The sequence below is a fragment of the Coregonus clupeaformis genome, chromosome 3, assembly GCF_020615455.1.
Source record: "Coregonus clupeaformis isolate EN_2021a chromosome 3, ASM2061545v1, whole genome shotgun sequence".
Classification (NCBI taxonomy): Eukaryota; Metazoa; Chordata; class Actinopteri; order Salmoniformes; family Salmonidae; genus Coregonus; species Coregonus clupeaformis.
In genome coordinates, this window is record NC_059194.1 from 14,148,716 (window position 1) to 14,170,293 (window position 21,578).

The following is a 21,578-nucleotide window of genomic DNA, read 5'->3' on the forward strand; positions in this document are numbered from 1 at the left end:
AGCAGTGTGGTTAAGGCTAGGGTTAGGTATAAGGGTTAGCAGTGTGATTAAGGCTAGGGTTAGGTATAAGGGTTAGCAGTGTGGCTAGGGTTAGGTATAAGGGTAAGCAGTGTGATTATGGCAAGGGTTAGGCATTAGGGTTAGCAGTGTGATGGAGGTCAGGTATAAAATCAGATTTTATGACTGTGGCTGTGCCAGCTATAGGCCACTCTGCAGAGCTGCCTCCAGGGCAAGATCCATGACAATAAATGCCAACCTGTGTTATGTACGGCCATGAGGAACATAAACTATACATTGATCAAAGCCAACAAAACTGGCAGGCTAGAGTAGACATTACATGAGCTTATGACATCTTGCCATTTCACTTTCCAAACTTTACCATCCACCTGCGTCCACCATGACTAAAAGCTCCACTCTGCACACACTAGACAAAGCAAACAAAACTGATTGAGCAATCTGGCTCTAAATTCTACATTGCAGGCCAACAGCTGTCAGCAGCATATCCTCTTGGTCAACTTGGTGTCCAAACTTTAAGAGATCCACCTACCTCTTTCGTCTCTCATTCCAGGTACGGAGCAGCACCTTCCAGATCATTAGTCTGGGTAACGCTCCATCGCCCAGTCAGATCAGAAGCCCTCACTAATAACCAGTGGGAGGCCAATTAAACGGAGGAGCTCATGTCTCGTTTGACAGTTCTCACCATCCCTCCATGGGAGAGGGTCTGCAGCACATTATTGCAGTCCAGTGACTGTTAAAGCCAATTATTAGAACTGCTATGAAGACAGGACTCAGCTTATCAGACAATTTTAAACTATTATTGTTAGCATATTGATTCCAGTGTCCCTGACTCCCCGTTGATTAAACAAATGGGTCTAGCTTGCTGCAGGAAATTCAGTCATCATGCCATTGTATCCACAGTTAAATCTTATGATACAGTTTGTGTCAGTGATGTTTTGCAGAGTGCAGAGCTAGTTTAGCTTCTATGACAGACAAGGAAAGACTATGAAAAAAAGTATATTGATTAGTTACATTGGCTTATTCTCTCTTATCTGTTCTTTTTTTCATTTTGCGAATGTCCTCGAGGGTCAACAAAATATTTAATGAGAAATGCCAACCTTCCTCAAAGAGTAGGACAAAAACAATTTTGGCCAAAATGTAGGAAAATGCTTTCAACATTGTGATGGCATCTACTACTGGTCCTCTGTAGCTCAGCTGGTAGAGCACGGCGCTTGTAACGCCAAGGTAGTGGGTTCGATCCCCGGGACCACCCATACACAAAAAAAAAATGTATGCACGCATGACTGTAAGTCGCTTTGGATAAAAGCGTCTGCTAAATGGCATATTATTATTATTATTATACTAGCTAGGCCAAAGTATTGCATATTGGCCTTGGGCCGAAGAGAACTGCTTCCTTTAGAGTCAGGGCAGGTCTAACTAAATCATTGCGGGAGCTGCTCAGATTGAAATAACACTGGAGTAAACCTTTCCCTAATATTGCCTCAAACAGGGTTTCTGTGACATTTCGGTAAAAACTTAGGCTGTGAAAGTAGATTCTTCTATGATTCCAGTCTCCTCCACCTAGACGCAAAGTAGCCTACACTAGGCTGTACCGGTATCCACTTTGCATTAATGCAAGCCAGTTAAGAATAAGTTATTATTTACAATGACAGCCTACCAAAAGGCCTCCAGCGGGGACAGGGCTGGGATAGAAAAAATACAAAATAACTAACTATAGGACAAAACACACATCATGACACTATTTAAAGAGAGATCTAAGACAACATAGCATGGCAGCAACACATGACAACACAGCATGGTAGCAACACAACATGGCATCAGCACAAAACATGGTACAAACATTATTGGCCACAGACAACAGCACAAAGGGCAAGAAGGTAGAGACAACAATACTCTACGTGAAGCAGCCACAACTGTCAGTAAGAGTGTCCATGATTGAGTCTTTGAAGGGCTAACACTCCAATTAGGAGTGTTAGCCTATCATAAAGTATTCAAACGGGTTCATTAGAACTAAATCTTACTTGGCCTGTAACTCATATTCCAATAAGGGTAGGTTTACATTGCAGACATCCACATCCTAGGTAAATAATGACAACCGCTAACAGACAATCCTAATGAGTCAACTGAGAAGTGTGAGAGCGCTCTGTACCAGCCTCTCAATCACACATAACAGCCATTGATTTCTGTCCTTGAGGAGACCTAGTCACACTGGAGTAGTTAGTGCTACAGCACAAAGCAGCATTGAGCATGGCTAATCCTCTGCTGCTGACAGTCGCAACTCATTGCATAACGTAGGCTAGTGGCAGGCTCATTTTGTATGGTACATTTAGCTGACATCCCAATTTCAAATGCAAGGCTATCCACTTGCAGCTCTTCTGACTAGAAGAGTAACCTTACTCCATTTGGACAGTGAGGACACCAAAACCAGAGCTGTCATTAAATGACCCCTATGCATCAACAAAACAGGACATCCGGTGACATGCTGTCATGTATTATTGTTGCAGTGTGCAGTCATGGAGCCACCTGCACCCTTGATCAATCACAGATTCACGAAGCAGAACCTGCTGACATGATGGATCCAGAGGCTCCCATTACATCCAGCTGCTGCAGTAACTGACCACTGCTCAGCTCACAAAGAAATCTGCAGAGGAAACCAGGTCGGGCCCACACACTGCTAAAGTGGATGTATTATACACAAGAGACCAGAGCAGACTACAGTATAAATAGAGACAGATCTTCTTATAAACACAAAAAGAGCCCCAGATGCCTTGCATTTAATCCTACTTATTTACAAACCCTGGCAGCAGTCACCTGTAGAGAATTATCAGCTGGGGTTCAAACTTTGTGTTTTAAAGCTCTGTTCAATTTTTGGCTGGCAACATAAACTGTAACACAATATAATTTCTCTCTTAGCTGGAACTCATGCATAACGAGAAAAGGGTTTTGTGATTTAATTTGAGTTTATCTTTGCTCTACATGGACGTCTAATTCAGAATGAGTAGCAGGGGAACCATTGCTCCTCTCTGACAGTCATGGAGCATCGTCCTGCATTTGGGGCTTTCTGTCCCATTCGATCATCACCAAGGTAGTGCTGCCCAGCGCTCTTCCAATTCATGCAGCCTCATGGGAACAGAACTGTAGACACTAGCTGGTTCTATTGACAGACAGACTGGAGTCTGTCCCAGAGTCACCTCAGCTCTGCAGCAGTTCAGCTGCTTCAGCCTCGACACCGTAAAACATTGAAACACAGGACCGTTTCTCTTAAATTCTTATGATTAGCCAATGTCGTCTTGTCCTCTCTAGATTAGAGAGCAACACACGGTACTTTACCACATCTCGTCATTCCTGTGTGCCTGGCGATTATGGTGACTAACATTTAGTGTTTTTGCCAACAGGGCCTTAGAGTAGCACAGACGAGGGCCAACCCGAGATTGAATCCATGTTAGGATTAACCTCTCCATCACAGAGGTGCCTCTGGAAGCAGAACTCCGTGTCAGGTGTTCAGGATTAGACCAATGAGGACAAACTTTACCTCATTATTGGACTGAGATCTACAGACCGGAGTGAGACTCCATATTTCACTGACATTACCAGTAACAAGCCACTAATCCCTCAAATCTCTCCAAAGACGGGCGATTTCAGGAGAAATTCACCTTATCATGAGCACTGCTGCAGATCAATGTCTTTGCGGAGCTGCATGGGTAATGATCCAACGCATTTCCATCTGGATGCGAGCTTTCCACTTTGGTGTCCCCATCAAAGGCTCGTCTTCCAGGCATTTACCCAAGTGTCGTCTAAAAGCCCCCTGCTTTCAAGTCCTTTAAGTTCCCACAGTGACTGACATTCAGAATGTGCCATATTACGGATGGGTTGCTTGCTTCTTCTGCTGCTGCTTCTAGTTGTGCTGTGCCATCAATTTAAGATGGCACTGTTACCCTAATAGCTAATTAATCTACTAGCCACTATGGAAGGTTTACGCTACAACACCCATAAATTGCTTTTTGAGCATGTGGTGTAGCAATAGTTTAAGCAGAGATGTTTATATCTTATCCTAATGCAAATGAGGCTGTCAAAATGTTTATTCAAAGAAAGAAATGACTTTCATTTTCTTCACACAATCAGTGTGGTGTAGGCTACGCTCTTTTTTGACAGTAAGGAACTGTTTAGTATTATGCCCACACAAACCTACCATGCAAAGCACTAACCAATACTGCGCTCCATTGATTTCTTTATCAGCTGAACGTCAAAAGGAAAGATTATATTTATTCTCAGCAGGGTTTCCGTTAGCCGGTAATAGCCGGATTTTGGGCAATAAAAAAAATGAAAAGACGATAAATAAAACTGTCACTGGCCAATTGTCTGGGGGAAAAAAATAATTGCATTACAAAATATTGCTTTTTTGCTTAATCCTTCATGGAAACACCAGTCGATGGAAATACATTTGACCGGCTATGCTTATCGGTCTATAGGTTAATTTGCATAATTAAGTGGAATTAAATTGGTGCGTGCATTTTCGTTAGTTATGTTTATTACATGCGTACAGCCTACAGATACAGAGCCTATGAGCGGAAAATCTGTCACAGTGCGAGAGCTGCTGCTACAGCTTCTCAAACAGCTCATTTGTTGCTGCTGCAGTGAAAGGTCTTTTAAAAGCCCAATCAGTGCGTAACAAATTCTAAATGCAATCGCGTGTAAAAAATGTTTTGATGGCCACGATTAAAAAGAGCTACTATTTTAATTTCTCAACTGGTATTCAATTCGCCATTCAAGTGCATATAGGCAACGGCAGGCTTCAGCAATTAGCTGGAGGCAGTATGCATTTTGAAAACATACTTAAATTGTTTGAAACCTGAATGTTTTAATTCATATTATGAGGCATGTCTTGCCTTGCTTCAAAGTAAAATCTGACCATAGAAACGTGGAGGCAATTATTTTATAAAGAGACTTTCATATGCAATTGAAATCAGTAGCCTATTTCTCTCATGTTCTATTGGTTTCCAAATCACCTTTCTTTCAATCCTAGTCATATTAGCAACCCATGCTAGTTGTTGCATCATTAGATCTCCCCTCTTTTAAAATTTCTAACGGATATTTTCATCTCAGTCACATGAAACCACGCATGTGCGGTACGCTTTTGACAACAGGGTTCTCGCTAATTGCATTATGGAACGAACATTCGCGTGTAGCCTATGGCCTTGTGCGCATTTATTTGCTGAGCGTATAATGCGAAGAAATATTAGTATATCAACATTTTAAGCTAAATGTTCTGATCAGTTGCACCAGCCTCATTGCTTTTTAATGTTGTTTTTGTATGAATTTGGGATCTATCGTCCCACAACTGTCCCAGTCTGTTTGGAAAAGGCTATTTCTTTCTCGCACAGAACGACAAGCTGACCAATAGAAAAGGTAAACGTTTCTACTATGGGGGATACTAGATTGACATAGGCTAGTGATATTGCTGCTCGTTACTCATCTTGTTGGCTGAGGAAAAGTAAATGTGTCAGTTATTCTAACATCTTGAAAGTGTGCATTGGAATTCGGTAAGAAGGACACGTGTTGTTGCATCCGCAAGTTGCATGTTCTGTGAATATGAATTACCATAATCTAAATGTGATTTCTGTCATTCTGAGCACCGTGGGTGGACGCCCTAATCAGGTTACGCACCCAATGCATACAAGTCCAGTAAATTAATCAAATGTCCTTTAAATTAAAATGCTACCGGTCAAATGTCCGGCGGCACATTTTCCTGACGGAAACCCTGATTCTCAGGCAGATGGATGGTTGGGTGGGGTGGGGTGGGGAAGTATGGACATTAGCCTCTGACACTGTATGCATCTTAATACAGACTGAATCCCCTCAACCCCTTTACCATGACATTTTACACTGGAGCTGGGCGAAATGGACAAAAATTCATATCACGATAAATTTACTCAATTATTACTATAACAATTACCCAATTAACCATATTACAGTGGCATAAATTGCTGTTCTGTTCAATAATATAGCCTACTGGAGTCGGCATTGAGCTCTCAGAGACCAACATGAGAGTGCACTTCATTGAGAGTTTAATATCAAAATAAATGGAAGAAGAAAAGTCAATTTAATGGCCCCTAGTGCCATTTTTCATAGAGGCACTGGATATTAAAACTGGTTTACTTTTCTATGCTGGATGTGTACTTTTTTAAATTTAATTTTAATTTATGTTTTACACAATGGACTGAGAGCCTCAAAGTTTTAACATACTGTACGCTTTAAGACATTATCTGTGCTGCAAGTTTTCAGAGTCGATTCATTCTACAGCAATGCACCAAGCAGTGCACCAAGACCAAGTTTCAAACACAGCACATATCACTTTTGGAAGAAATCAGGGCTTGACATATGCTTGTCCAGGACAATAAAAAAATTGGTGTAAAATAAGAATATAGATGAGTTGTCCGAAAGGACAAGTAAACAAATTAATAAAAAAAAATCTCAAAATCACATTAAACAATTACTCTGATCAGAATTTGATCAGCGTCCTCTGGATGCGACGTATTGCTGTTCTCCCAATTTCTGCAGAGCGTAACAGAGTAGGATTTTGTAGGCTATTGCATTGACAGGCAGAGCGGTCATCCCCGGTTGCGAGATGCGCTATTTAGAGTAGATCCGTATGTAACCACGTGTGAACAATTGTTGATATTCTTTGCTAATTAGTGAGTTATTTGCACAGTTATAGCACATATTTGGTCAGCAAACAGGCTTCGTACGTCATGAAAATCCTGGAAAAGTAATGTGTGCATCAGCTGCATGTGTGCTAGTGCGAGTGGGGCAGCGGAGAGAGGAAGATATTACAGAAGGTAGGCCTAGCTTATAAAATAATGATTAACTAGATATCCAACTCAACACAGTGTCGCCTGGCTAGTTATCTCTGTAGATAACTATTATCATATATTAGGGCTGTCCCCGACAAAAAATAATCTTGGTTGACCAATCGACTGGTCAAAATGTTAAAACAGGTATTTTTCCATATATGTGTTTTCTCCAGACAGACAGCTGTATTTGCACAAGGGATAAGAAGTAATCAGGTAGGCCTATTTTATGAGTTTCCACCGAATCAGAGCATTACATTTTTTCCCCTTTCACATCAAGTGGTTAATCAAGATTTTTCAACCAGGCTAAATCGAGGAACTATTGTCACTCAATGGATGTAAAAACAGACTTGATTTACTTGCTGTTTGAGGTGAAGAAAAAATTACTTTGAGAAGCTCCACAGCTCATTAGCAGTAGTGAGTTAAGACAATCAGAAATACTATCAGTCCCCAAATGGGCACATTTATAAGCCTACATTTGCACGCAGGCCAGGTCACTTAGGCCTACTTCTATGCATAAGCAGGTGCACGTCCTTACTCAACATCAACAGGAGCACTCCAAACAAAACAATGAATAAATTGACAGCTCGTAAAAGGAATGAAAAAAATATAACTTGTTTCTCACAAGTGTAGCCTAGGTTGTGCGCTCTGCAAACAACGTGTCCACTCCGACAATGGGAAATGTAAAAGACTGTAATAATAATATATTAAATGCATTAACAGAAATTACGGTAACCAAACTAACATTGTAGATTAGAAATTGTGGGAATGAATGGTAAAATGTACTACTGGTGATAATGGTGTGCCTCCGCAATGGATTAGTCCACCGAGACATGCGTCAATCAAGACTTTCCGTAAAAAAAAATATTTTTCGCAACTGCTCAACTAACCAAAAATATTTGTCGACCAACAGCCTATCGGCCAAACAATCGACCAGTCGACAAAATGGGGTCAGCACTATCATATATTAATGTAATTGTCATGTCCCATGTCCTAAAGACTTTCCACTGGAATAATCGCAAATGGCGACACGCAGTTGATGAAGGAGTACGTTAATAAACCAATGCTTTGCCTACTCCGGTTGTAAAACAGTCACGCTGGCGCCTATATTGGGAGCTGAGAAATACATCTGACACCCTTAGAAAGCTTGGATTCCCATCTATTCAACATTGGTCATGTCAAACTGAGAACTTTAATATATATTATTAGAATAGCCTAACTGAGAAATATCTCCCATGCGGTCAATAGATCTCCCCTGAAACCTGAACATTTTAGACGTACAGGTTTATGGATAAACATGTCTTATGCTGCAATTAGACGAGGGACGCAAAAACCGTCATACCAGTCTGCATAGTGGGTCAAGAAAGCAAGAAAGACGATGACGCAAAAGCAAGCCAGCAAGACAGTATGTGTTACTATGGTCATTTCAGTAAACAAACAGTGCAAATCAACATCCGGTAGAAAATAACGCTACGGCAGACGGCAAAAGTTGAAATATTGGAACTCTGGCGGCAAGTCACGTCTACCGTGGCTGCTGAACGCATTCACCGCCAGCCTCAATGGCATTTACCGTCGTGCTCTCATTGAAAACAATGACATCCAGTTTGCAGACTACCATCTAAGTCGTACCATCTAAACGCAGCATTAGTTAGTTACCTTGCTTTGAAGTAGCCTACTTTAGCCATTTCATCCCTTATTTTATAAAAATACATAAAACATACTTGGTTGTAATTGTAACTTTGCAATATTTTATAGCCCATGAAGGGTGGCCATCCTCCAGGAGAGACTTAAAGAGGCAGTGTTGTATTTTGAAAGGCTTCAATATGCAAATAAGCCTAGAGCATGGCGCTTGCAACGCCAGGGTTGTGGGTTCGTTTCCCACGGGGGGCCAGTATGAAAATGTATGCACTCACTAACTGTAAGTCGCTCTGGATAAGAGAGTCTGCTAAATGACTAAAATGTAAAATAATGTTAATAAGGCATTTTATATTGTAAAGTGGCTCCTTGCATCACTAAACACAATTTTCAATAAAATGTTTGGCCCTTAGTGTAACAGATTACAAAACTAAATTTGACAATTGACTTAAGCTTTTGGACAAGTAAAAATAAAATCTGTCCTACTTGTCCAAAGAACAAGTGGCAAAATAAGTTCATGTCAAGCCCTGGAAATTATGTAAAAACTCACCTCACAAAATACCCACTTGGATGTACAACACTCTCTGAGGTGACGCTGAGGGGGAAAATAAATAGAAGTCAAGGCAAAATCAGCAGCAATGTTTCTTTCTTACAAGCAACTAGCTATAGGACAGAGACATGTCTCTAACACAGTACCAGCGACCCTCATCACAATCTGGTGATTAGATCCATTCTAGGAATCATAACATCAGGCCTGCGAGAGGTAAACAGGATTACACCCACATTCATGAGCACAGAGTTCATCATCATTACCTCTCATGCACCGTGGGCTTACGTGAATCATTAAAAGACCACCTTTGATTGCATATAAACAGTTGCTCATCTGTTCAGAGGGGTTGGTTTAAATGCGTTAGACATTTCAGTTGATTGCATTCAGTTGTTCAACTGACTAAGTATGCCCTTTCCTTTAAGACAGTGAGTCCTCTTGACCACCTTGAACTGATGCCTGTGAGCAAGGCGCTTTTCTTGTGTTGCTAGGTTACAAAACTCTTCTCCATATGAGGCACAATCAGCAATGAGGCACAATCAGCAGCAATGTTTATTTATTACAAGCAACTTTAAGCTCTACGACAGAGACATGTCTAACACAGTACCAGCGACACTTATCACAATCCAGTGATTAGATCCATTTCGCCTGAATTCTAGGAAACATAACTGTGCCGAGCTCCCTGCCTTCCAGGATGTCTATATCAGGCGGTGTGAAAGGAAGGCCCGGAAAATCGTTAAAGACACCAGCCACCCAAGCCATAGACTGTTCTCTCTGCTTCCGCACAGCAAGCGGTACAGGTGCATCAAGTCGGATACCAGCAGGCTCCTCAACAGCCTCTATCCCAGGGATCATCAACTAGATTCAGTAGACTGCAAATTGACCGCAAGAAGCCCCAAAAGATGTTTGACTAAAACAATCATTAAACCTGGCTTACATTTGTATACGATCACGTGTCCCTCTATTATGTGTGAGAATACTTAAATTGAAATCACTTGGAGCTGATTTCCTGGTTTTTAACAGTCTTTTGTAGAAAAAATAATAATTAAAGTGTTGTTTTTTGCTCAGAAAGCATGTGGGCCAAATAAAACCAGTTTGGGAACCCTGTTATAGAACACGACTGTGACTTTACACTATAGGAGGTCCAGACTCCAGACTCCCTGGTTGATGCTAGATGTCAGAGGCCTGAAACGGTACACTGAGAAACTCAATTAGGCCATTTAGCTATCACTTTCAATCCTGAACTAAACAATTACAATGTTAGTCAGCGTATAACACAGATAACACAGTAAGATAGGCCATAGAACCGCCAATAAAACTGTTTTAGAAAATCTTTAACAATTAGAAAAAATGTTGCTTCCTTCCCATGTGTATCAGTTCCATTGAATGGACATTTGACAAAATTAAGCAAGCCTAAGAAAAAAACTGAATAAAATAGAAATCAAAATAGACAAATCGAAATAGAAGATTAAATGATTGACTAAAACAATCATTTTCAACCTTGCTTACATTTGTATACGATCACGTCTCTCTTATGTGAGAATACTTGGGAACAGATTTCTGAAATTAAAATCACTTGGCGCTGATTTCCTGGTGTTTTTACAGTCTTATGTAAAAAATAAAATATTATTATTTGCTCAGAAAGCTTGTGGGGCCAAATACAACCACCCGCAGGCCACCAGTTGGGGAACCCTGCTCTATCCTTAAGTCATAAGACTGCTAAAAAGCTAACAAAATGGCTACACAGAACATCTGACTTGACGCTTGCATTTTAGTTTTGCACTGCTCTCTATGCACACTCACAGGACTCAACACACTCGGACACAATGACACTCCAACACACACACACACTTATATTGACTCTACACACGCGCACACACAATTTACACTGCTGCTGCGTTTATCATATATCCTGATGCGCGCCCACAGAACTGGAAAACCCACCACCAGCCCAGGCCGATAGTGGGCAAGTTCCTGATGTTCAAGGACAAGGTAGCTGTTCTAGTAAGAGCCAAGAACTTGAAAGGAACATATATCTTCCTAAAGGAGGACTATCCAGAAGCTGAGGAAATAACTTATCCCAGCGAGAGCGTGTGGGGACATTGCTTACATTCGCTATGACAAGCTCATTTTCCACCCTTCCTCCCAAAAGCATGGAAGGGATGAGAGCCTATGGGTTCGTATGTAGTATCTTAAGAGTCTACAGTAGCTTCAACCCTGCAGCATACACACACTAACTGATTAATGGACTGCTGAATGTATTTTTTATTTTTTATTGCTTTGTTTGCTCTTTTCCATAATATGTCTCTGATAAGCTACACAGGAAAGGGCTGAAAATAGCCATATTAATATATGTATCCTTAGAAATAAGGTCATTTAGCAGACGCTCTTATCCAGAGCGACTTACAGTTAGTGAATACACATATATATATTTTTTTTTTTCCATACTGGTCCCTAACATCAGATAACATTCATATATTAGCCATTTCTGAGACTCACTATAGCAATATAAGGATATAACATCTATAGAAGAGACAGGAATGCTTATGGGGAGGTGTTGCTGTGTATATATATATATATATATATTCAGAGCCATATACCTGTAATGCTTAGAGAAGATCTTATGTCAAGTGTTATTGAAGTGTTGTAGTTGCAGGTTCACTTGGCACATCTAAAGCCTTTTCTTTTGGGGTGTTTCTATAGGCCACCAAGTGCTAACAGTCAGTATCTAAATAATATGTGCGAGATGCTTGATAGTGTATGTGATTTAAACAGAGAGGTCTACTTTCTTTGGGACCTGAATATTGACTGGTTTTCATCAAGCTGTATGCTCAAGAGGAAGCTTCTTACTGTAACCAGTGTCTGAAATCTGGTTCAAGTTATTAATCAACCTACCAGGGTGTTTACAAACACTACAGGAACAAGATCATCCACATGTATTGATCACATTTTTACTAATACTATAGAACTTTGTTCTAAAGCTGTATCCGTACCCATTGGATGCATTCATCACAATATAGTGGCTATATCCAGGAAAGCAAAGGTTCCGAAAGCTGGGCCTAAAATAGTGTATAAGAGATCATACAAAAGATTTTGCTGTGACTTATGTGGATGATGTAAAAAATATTTGTTGATCTGATGTGATTAATAAGGAGCATCCAGACACTTCACTTGCTGAATTTATGAAATTGCTTCTTCCAATTATTGATAACATGCACCTGTTAAGAAACTGATTGTTAGAACTGTTAACGCTCCATGTGGATTGAAAAAACTATGGTTGAAAGAGATGGGGCAAAAGGAGTGGCTAATAAGTCTGGCTGCACATCTGACTAGCTGACTTACTGCAAATTGAGAAATTATGTGACTAAACTCAACAAAAATAAGAAATTGTATTATGAAGCCAAGATCAATTATATAAAGAATGATGGAAAAAACGTGAGTACTTTAAATGAAATTATGGGCAGAAACACAAATACAACTCAGTCTTTCATCAAATCAGATGGCTTATTCATCACAAAACCATTTGATGTTGCCAATTATTTTAATGATTACTTCATTGGCAAAGTGGGCAAACTTAGACAGGAAATGCCAACAACGAACAGTAAGCCATCGTACTCATGCATAAAAAAAACAAATAACGAAAGAAAAGCCTTGCCAGTTATATTTGTGTAAAGTTAGTTTGGGAGAGGAGGGAAAATTGTTATTGATCAATAATGACAAACCTCCTGGCATTGACAAGTTAGATGGAAAGCTACTGAGGATGGTAGCTGACTCTATAGCAACTCCTATCTTTCATATATTTAATCTGAGCCTAGAGGAAAGTCTCAGGCCTGGAGGGATGCCAAAGTCATTCCGCTACCCAAGAGTAGTAAAGCGGTAATGAATGTTGTGGCTGTTGAACAAGTTGAGGTGATTAAATGACTGTGTTACCTTAAATTGTAAACTGTCATGGTCAAAACATATAGATTCAATGGTTGTAAAGATGGGGAGAGGACTGTCCATAATAAAGAGATGCTCTGCTTTTATGACACCGCACTCCAAAAAGAAAGTCCTGCAGGCTCTAATTTTGTCTTATCTTGATTATTGTGCAGTCGTGTGGTCGAGTGCTGCAAGGAAAAACCTAGTTAAGCTGCAGCTGGCCCAGAACAGAGTGGCACGTCTTGCTCTTCATTGTAATCAGAGGGCTGATATAAATACTATTCATGCCAGTCTCTCTTGGCTAAGAGTTGAGGAGAGACTGACAGCGTCACATCTTTTTATAAGAAACATTAATGTGTTGAAAATTCCAAATTGTTTGCAAAGTCAACTTACACACAGATCTGACACAAACACACTTACCCCACCAGACATGCCACCAGGGGTCTTTTCACAGTCCCCAAATCCAAAACAAATTCTAGAAAGCGTACAGTATTATATAGAGCCATTATTGCATGGAACTCCCTTCCATCCCATACTGCTCAAATGAAAGCAAACCTGGTTTAAAAAAAACAGATAAAGCAACACCTCACGGCACAACACCTCTTCCCTATTTGACCTTGATAGTTTGTGTGTATGTATTGATATGTAGGCTACGTGTGCAATTTTTTAATTGATGTAGTTCTGTCCTTGAGCTGTTCTTCTCTATTAAATATTCTGTATTATGTCATGTTTCGTGTGGACCCCAGGAAGAGTAGCTGCTGCTTTTGCAACAGCTAATGGGGATCCTAATTACATTTACGTCATTTAGCAGACGCTCTTATCCAGAGCGACTTATTTACATTTACGTCATTTAGCAGACGCTCTTATCCAGAGCGACTTACAAATTTACTAATAAAATACCTAGTGACCTTACCCCTATACATATCAACGTCTATCACTCCACTAACCCTGCACATTTTAAATATGGTATTAGAACTGACCCTGTATATAGCTTACTTACTTCTCATGTTCTTATTTCTTGTGTGTTTTTGTTCTACCTTATGTTATTTTTAGGTTGGGTTTAGAGCTTGCAAGAAAGGCATTTCACTGTACTTGTGCAGGTGACATTAAAACGAAAAACCTGAAACATAACATCAGGCCTGCGAGAGGTAAACAAGATTATACCCACATTCATGAGCACAGAGATCATCATCATTACCTCTGATGCGCCGTGGGCTTACGTGAATCATTAAAAGACAACAGTTGCTTATCTGTTCAGACAGTGAGTCCTCTTGGCCGCCTTGAACTGATGATGGCTGTGAGTAAGGGGCTTTTCTTGTGTTGCTAGGTTACAAAACTCTCCTCCGTATGAATAACAAGTTTGTATGTCAGTCCTCCTGGTACAGTCTCCCTGTCTCTGTTTCAGTCTCTCTCACACACATTTTACATTAACATTTTAGTCATTTAGCAGACGCTCTTATCCAGAGTGCATACATTTTCACACTAGGTATAGCAGATAATGGGTTAGAAAGGTCATAGCTAGCTAGCTACTTTGTTTTAGTTTAGGTAACTAGCTGGTAAATATTGAAACAGTCGGAAAGCTAGCTCAAGAACCAAATGCTATCCCAGCAGGAGGTAGCATTAGCCTTAGCCATAAACCAATATTATGGTACCTAGTACTAGCCTGTACCAAGCCTCACTGTCTGCACTTTTCTGTCATATGGGTTCTTTGCTAGCCAGCAGAATTCCAAGATGACGTAGCAGTGCGGTCGTGTTCTCTTGTGTGTCAATGTAAATAGCCTGTTTTTTAGTATTTTACGTATATATTTCCCTATCACACTTTTCATCCTTCTACTAAATATACTTTCCTGCAACCCGCCTCACTCAATGTGGAACAGATTCTATTATTTACTCACCTTTATCTAGAATCTCCAGTTGAAACTAGCCAGCCAGCTAACTAGCTACTTGCTATTTGCCACCGTTAGCGGTTTTCACCCAGAACATCAGATTTTCTGCCGGAATAACTGGACCTTAACACCGGATCGCAACTAGCTAGCCGCAACCGAATGGATGTCGAATGGATGTTGCTGTAGGCTAATCACCACTGCCCCTGAAGCAAGCATCAGTTAGCCTCGAGCTAGCCTCGAGCAGGCCCATATCCCGGCTATCTACCTCTCTGTCTACCGGACGGGAGTAGCCAGCTACTTGCTATTAGCCACCGTTAGCGGTTTTTTCACCATTGTCCGTGGCCTGCACTACCTACCAGCCAGCTCCAGCCTGGACTATTATCGGCCAGTCTGCACTGTCTGCACAGCGTGTTATCGACCCAGAACCTATTGGATTTTCTGCCGGAATAACTGAATCACTGGACCTTTAACACTGGATAATCGCAACTAGCTAGCTGCAACCAAATGAATGTTGTTGTTGGCTAATCAGCCTTGAGCTAGCCTTGAGTCAGGCACATCTCCCGGCTATCTACCTCTCTGTCAATCGGACGGGACCTCCTAGAGTCGACACGGAGCCCCGCCGATCCATCACGACTGGTCTGCCGACGTAATCGTCTGTGGTTTCAACAGGCTTCCCGTTGCGATGACCACGAAGATCCATCTGCTAGCCCCGGCCCGCTAGCACACGCAAACGACAGGCGTGCTTCCTGATCGCTGTGCTGTAGTACCAATTCGAACTGCTCTTGGACTCACATATTGCTGTTCACTGGACCTTATGATCACTCAGCTGCACAGCTGATGCCTGCTGGACTGTTCCTTTACATGGTACCCTGTCCTGTTTATCTGTTTAGCCTCAGCCCAAACTTTATCGCCATTACCAGTTGTTGTCTTAGCTCTCTCTAATAACACCTATTGCTGTTCCAGTTAGTTGTTATTATACAATTTCACTGTAGAACCCCAAGTCCCTCTCAAACTGCCTCAAATAGTTCCTTTGTTCCACCCCCCATACACGCAGAGACCAGCTCAATCGGTGCCTCCAGTGATGCCATCTCTTTCATTGTTACCCAACGCTTAGGTTTACCTCCACTGTACTCATATCCTTCTATATCCTATCCTTGTCTGTACATAATGCCCTGAATCTATTCTACAACGCCCGGAAATCTGCCCCCTTTATTCTCTGTACCCAACGCACTAGAAGATCAGTTCTTAAAGCCTTTAGCCGTATCCTTATTCTAGTCCTCCTCTGTTCCTCTGGTGATGAAGAGGCTAACCCAGGCCCTGCAGCCCCCAGTATCACTCCTACTCCCCAGGAGCTATCATTTGTTGACTTCTGTAACTGTAAAAGCCTTGGTTTTCTGCACGTTAACATCAGAAGCCTCCTTCCTAAGTTTGAGTTATTCACTGCGTTAGCATACTCCGCCAACCCTGATGTTCTAGCAGTGTCAGAATCCTGGCTTAGGAAGGCCACCAAAAATTCTGAAATGTCCATCCCCAACTACAACATTTTCCGTCTAGATAGAACTGCCAAAGGGGGTGGAGTTGCAATCTACTATAGAAATAGCCTGCAGAGCTCTATCATACTATCCAGGTCTGAGCCCAAACAGTTTGAGCTTCTACTTCTAAAATCCACCTTTCCAGAAATAAGTCTCTCACTGTTGCCACTTGCTACAGACCCCCATCAGCCCCCAGCTGTGCCCTGGACACCATATGTGAATTGATTGACCACCATTTATCCTCAGAGTTTGTACTGCTTGGTGACCTAAATTGGGATATGCTTAACACCCTGGCCATCCTACAATCCAAACTAGATGCCCTCAATCTCACACAAATTATCAAGGAACCTACCAGGTACAACCATAAATCCATAAACATGGGCACCCTCACAGATATCATCCTGACTAAATTACCCTCTAAATACACCTCCGCTGTCTTCAACCAGGATCTCAGCGATCACTGCCTTATTGCCTGCATCCATAATGGGTCCGCGGTCTAACGACCACCCCTCATCACTGTCAAACGCTCCCTAAAACACTTTAGCGAGCAGGCCTTCCTAATTGACCTGGCACAGGTATCCTGGATGGATATCGATCTCATTCCGTCAGTAGAGGATGCCTGGTTGTTCTTTAAAAGTAATTTCCTCTCAATCTTAAATAAACATGCCCCATTCAAAAAATACAGAACGAAGAACAGATATAGCCCCTGGTTCTCCTCAGACTTGACTGCCCTTGACCAGCACAAAAACATCCTGTGGCGTACTGCATTAGCATCGAATAGCCCCCGCGATATACAACTTTTCAGGGAAGTTAGGAACCAATATACACAAGCAGTTAGGAAAGCCAAGACTAGCTTTTTCAAAGAGAAATTGTAAAGTCCATGGAGAATAAGAGCACCTCCTCCCAGCTGCCCACTGCACTGAGGCTAGGAAACACTATCACCACCGATAAATCTACAATAATCGAGAATTTCAACAAGCATTTTGCTACGGCTGGCCATGCTTTCCACCTGGCTACCACTACCCCGGCCACCAGCTCTGCACCCTCCGCTGCAACTTGCCCATGCCCCCCCCGCTTCTCCTTCACACAAATTCAGACAGCTGATGTTCTGAAAGAGCTGCAAAATCTGGACCCCTACAAATCATCTGGGCTAGACAATGTGGACCCTTTCTTTCTAAAACTAGCTGCCGAAATTGTCGCAACCCCTATTACTAGCCTGTTCAACCTCTCTTTCGTAACGTCTGAGATCCCCAGAGATTGGAAAGCTGCCGCGGTCATCCCCCTCTTCAAAGGGGGTGACACTCTAGATCCAAACGGTTACAGACCAAATCCATCCTGCCCTGCCTTTCGAAAGTTTTTGAAAGCCAAGTTAACAAATAGATCACAGACCATTTCGAATCCCACCGTACCTTCTCCGCTATGCAATCCGGTTTCCGAGCTGGTCATGGGTGCACCTCAGCCACGCTCCAGGTCCTAAACGATATTATAACCGCGATCGATAATAGACAGTACTGTGCAGCCGTCTTCATCGACCTGGCCAAGGCTTTCGACTCTGTCAACCACCGCATTCTTATTGGCTAAATCTAAATAGCCTTGGTTTCTCAAATGACTGCTTCGCCTGGTTCACCAACTTCTTCTCAGATAGAGTTCAGTGTGTCAAATCGGAGGGCCTGTTGTCTGGACCTATGGCAGTCTCTATGGGGGTGCCACAGGGTTCAATTCTTGGGCCGACTCTTTCTCTGTGTATATCAATGATGTCGCTCTTGCTGCTGGTGACTCTCAGATCCACCTCTACACAGACGACACCATTTTGTATACATCTGGCCCTTCATTGGACACTTAACAAACCTCCAAACGAGCTTCAATGCCATACAACACTCCTTCAGTAGCCTCCAACTGCTCTTAAACACTAGTAAAACTAAATGCATGCTCTTCAATCGAACGCTGCTGGCACCCGCCCACCCGACTAGAATCACTACTCTCGACGGGTCTGACCTAGAGTATGTGGACAACTACAAATACCTAGGTGTCTGGTTAGACTGTAAACTCTCCTTCCAGACTCACATTAAGCATCTCCAATCCTAAGTTAAATCTAGAATCGGCTTCCTATTTCGCAACAAAGCCTCCTTCACTCATGCTGCCAAACATGCCCTCGTAAAACTGACTATCCTACCGATCCTTGACTTCGGCGATGTCATTTACAAAATAGCCTCCAACACTCTACTCAGCAAATTGGATGTAGTCTATCACAGTGCCATCCGTTTTGTCACCAAAGCCCCATATACTACCCACCACTGTGACCTGTACGCTCTTGTTGGCTGGTCCTCACTACATATTTGTCGCCAAACCCACTGGCTCCAGGCCATCTATAAATCACTGCTAGGCAAATCCCCGCCTTATCTTAGCTCATTGGTCACCATAGCAACACCCACCCGTAGTATGCGCTCCAGCAGGTATATCTCACTGGTCATCCCCAAAGGCAACACCTCCTTTGGCCGCCATTCCTTCCAGTTCTCTGCTGCCAATGACTGGAACGAATTGCAAAAATCTCTGAAGCTGGAGACTCTTATCTCCCTCACTAACTTTAAGCGTCAGTTGTCAGAGCACCTTACCGATCACTGCACCTGTACACAGCCCATCTGAAATTAGCCCACCCAACTACCTCATCAACATATTGTTATTTATTTTGCACCCCAGTATCTCTATTTGCACATCATCTCTTGCACATCGATCACTCCAGTGTTAATACTAATTGTAATTATTTTGCACTATGGCCTATTTATTGCCTTACCTCCATAACTTGCTACATTTGAACACACTGTATTTATATTTTCTGTTGTATTTTTGACTTTATGTTTTGTTTTACCCCATATGTAACTCTGTGTTGTTGTTTTTAATCGCACTACTTTGCTTTATCTTGGCCAGGTCGCAGTTGTAAATGAGAACTTGTTCTCAACTGGCTTACCTGGTTAAATAAAGGTTAAATAAAATAAACAACCAGGTAGAGACCAGCATTTCACCTAGGTTGAAGATGACAAAGGTTAAGACAACGATATTCTAATATCCCATAACTCTTTGCAACAATGGGACCAGCCAGATATATATTTTAGAATTTTGAATATTGTTCTAAATCTAGACATTCTGTTACATCGCATTGTTTCTATAGATTTATATTCCTGTGCCAGAGGGTCCAACTATGCTAATTAGCAACGTCACTGGTCGTTAGCAAGGACGCTGGTATATAATTAGGAATAGGATCTCTATGGGCGCTGGTCCCAGATTTGTGACGACGTTGTCTTGTATATTTTCGACGAAGGTATTCACTAGGAACCAAACGGAAGCTAACATAATTAAACTGGGAGGGGCCTACCTGAATTTGTCCAATAGAAAACTAGTTCTCTTTCCAAAACATTTTCAGTTTGGAGTAAACGGTATCCGTTGCGAAACGTTTGCTACGGTCTTCATGCTAACGTTAGCTAGCTACGTAGCTAGGTAACCAAGGATTTGTATAATTAACCCTCATTGCCATCTGTGAGGTAACGTTAGATAACCAGATAACCCAATTTATGCGAACTGCGAGAAATATTGCATGGGCTATGCCTTCTAGTTAGCTACCAACCACATAAACGTTCCTCGAGTTATTAGCTAGCTAACGTTAGTTGGCTGGGTTTGTGACTTAACTACGTTAGCTAGCTATCGTTAGCTACCTACACACGCGGAAGTTAACCAGCTAATGCTATAACAGCGGAATAGTGATAACGATATTTATGTTCACTAAAAGTTTCTTACTTCAGTTGTTCCTTTCACAGTTTCCAGCTTTCAGACGACACCCCTTTCCCGGATCTTTCTTCTTTTCTCTGTTACTAGCTAATAGCTTTGCACGCCACTAAGGTATAGCACGATGCAAGCGGCACAGAGTTAACTATCTTTGATGCAAGCAACGGTCCTGTCCAGTGTGTCAGCTGACCAAATTACGCGAGATTTTACTTCTGGGTTAAAGTCTGTGCCAAAATAAACTACAAAATAGATTTATGGGAACCCGGAGGACAACAACACGTACTTGTCGAAGGCGTAATAGCGCCCTCTGTCGGAGAACCACGTGGAGAGAAAATCCATGCTCTTTTCATGCTGAAAGGTGGCATTGATCATAACACTAAATATTGTCTCTATGGTTTATTTTCCTATTTGGAAAATTATTAGACTAGATCTGCCATGACCATTCAAACTAAGAGGTAATTCCCTAGACCATACTGCCTACCTCTATGTAGCGGAGGTTGCAGGATCCGGATAGAAAGCATGATCTGTCTGTTCTTTCTCACAAATATCATACATTTTTCAGAATATGTTACATCTCAGCCTGGTCTCACAGACTATACATAACATAGTAAATGTCAATCAAATTAGTATGATATGTTATGTTTGGCATGGTTAAATAAGACAGAAGATTACTTAAGGCAAAAACGAAAGGAGGGTGGTTGGTCAGGGTGGGTGTATAACGTGAACGTCTAGCAACCCAATCTCGTCAAGGACAACATTAGCATTTTAGCTAATTAGCAACTTTTCAACTACTTAGCATGTAAGCTAACCCTTACCCTAACCTTAAACCTTTTAGCTAACCCTTCCCCTAACCCTAACTTTAACCCTTTAACCTAACTCCTAACCTTAACCCTAACCCCTAACCCCTAGCCTAGCTAACATTAACCAGCTAGCTAACGTTTGACACAACAAATTGGAATTCGTAACATGTCATACGTTCTGCAAATTCGGAAAAAATATTGTAGGTTTTCCAAATTCATAACATATTGTACATTTAGCAAATTCGTAACATATCGTATGAATTGTAATTTGTAACATATCATACGAAATGGATTATGGTCATCCACAAATTAATAAATACCATACAAAATGTAACATATCATACTAAACAATGTCGAGACAGCCTACAAGTAGGAGATGAGGGCCCTGGAGGAGTGGTGCCAGGAAAATAACCTCTCCCTCAATATCAACAAAACTAAGGAGCTGATCGTGGACTTCAGGATACAGCAGAGGGAGCACGCCCCCATCCACATCGATGGGGGCGCAGTGGAGAACGTGAAAAGCCTGAAGTTCCTCGGCGTACACATCACTGACAATCTGAAATGCTCCACCCACACAGACAGTGTGGTGAAGAAGGCGCAACAGCGCCTCTTCAACC

The 21,578-nt window shown here is 41.8% G+C and overlaps 1 protein-coding gene across 3 annotated transcripts in view; it reads right to left on the minus strand.

Moving 5' to 3' along the window:
• Window positions 1-20,350, minus strand: part of LOC121540806 (ecto-NOX disulfide-thiol exchanger 2) — a 284,655-nt gene extending 264,305 nt beyond the window's left edge. Inside the window, exons 1-2 of one of the 3 annotated variants that reach the window (XM_041849924.2) lie at window positions 20,174-20,349; window positions 9,052-9,096 (exon numbers count right to left, since the gene is read on the minus strand). The gene's annotated coding sequence lies outside the window, so the exon portion shown is untranslated. Of the gene's footprint in view, window positions 1-9,051; window positions 9,097-20,173 lie in introns of all 3 variants that reach the window. The other 2 variants (XM_041849939.2, XM_041849916.2) reach the window with 2 other exon arrangements.
• Window positions 20,351-21,578: the final 1,228 nt, after the last annotated feature.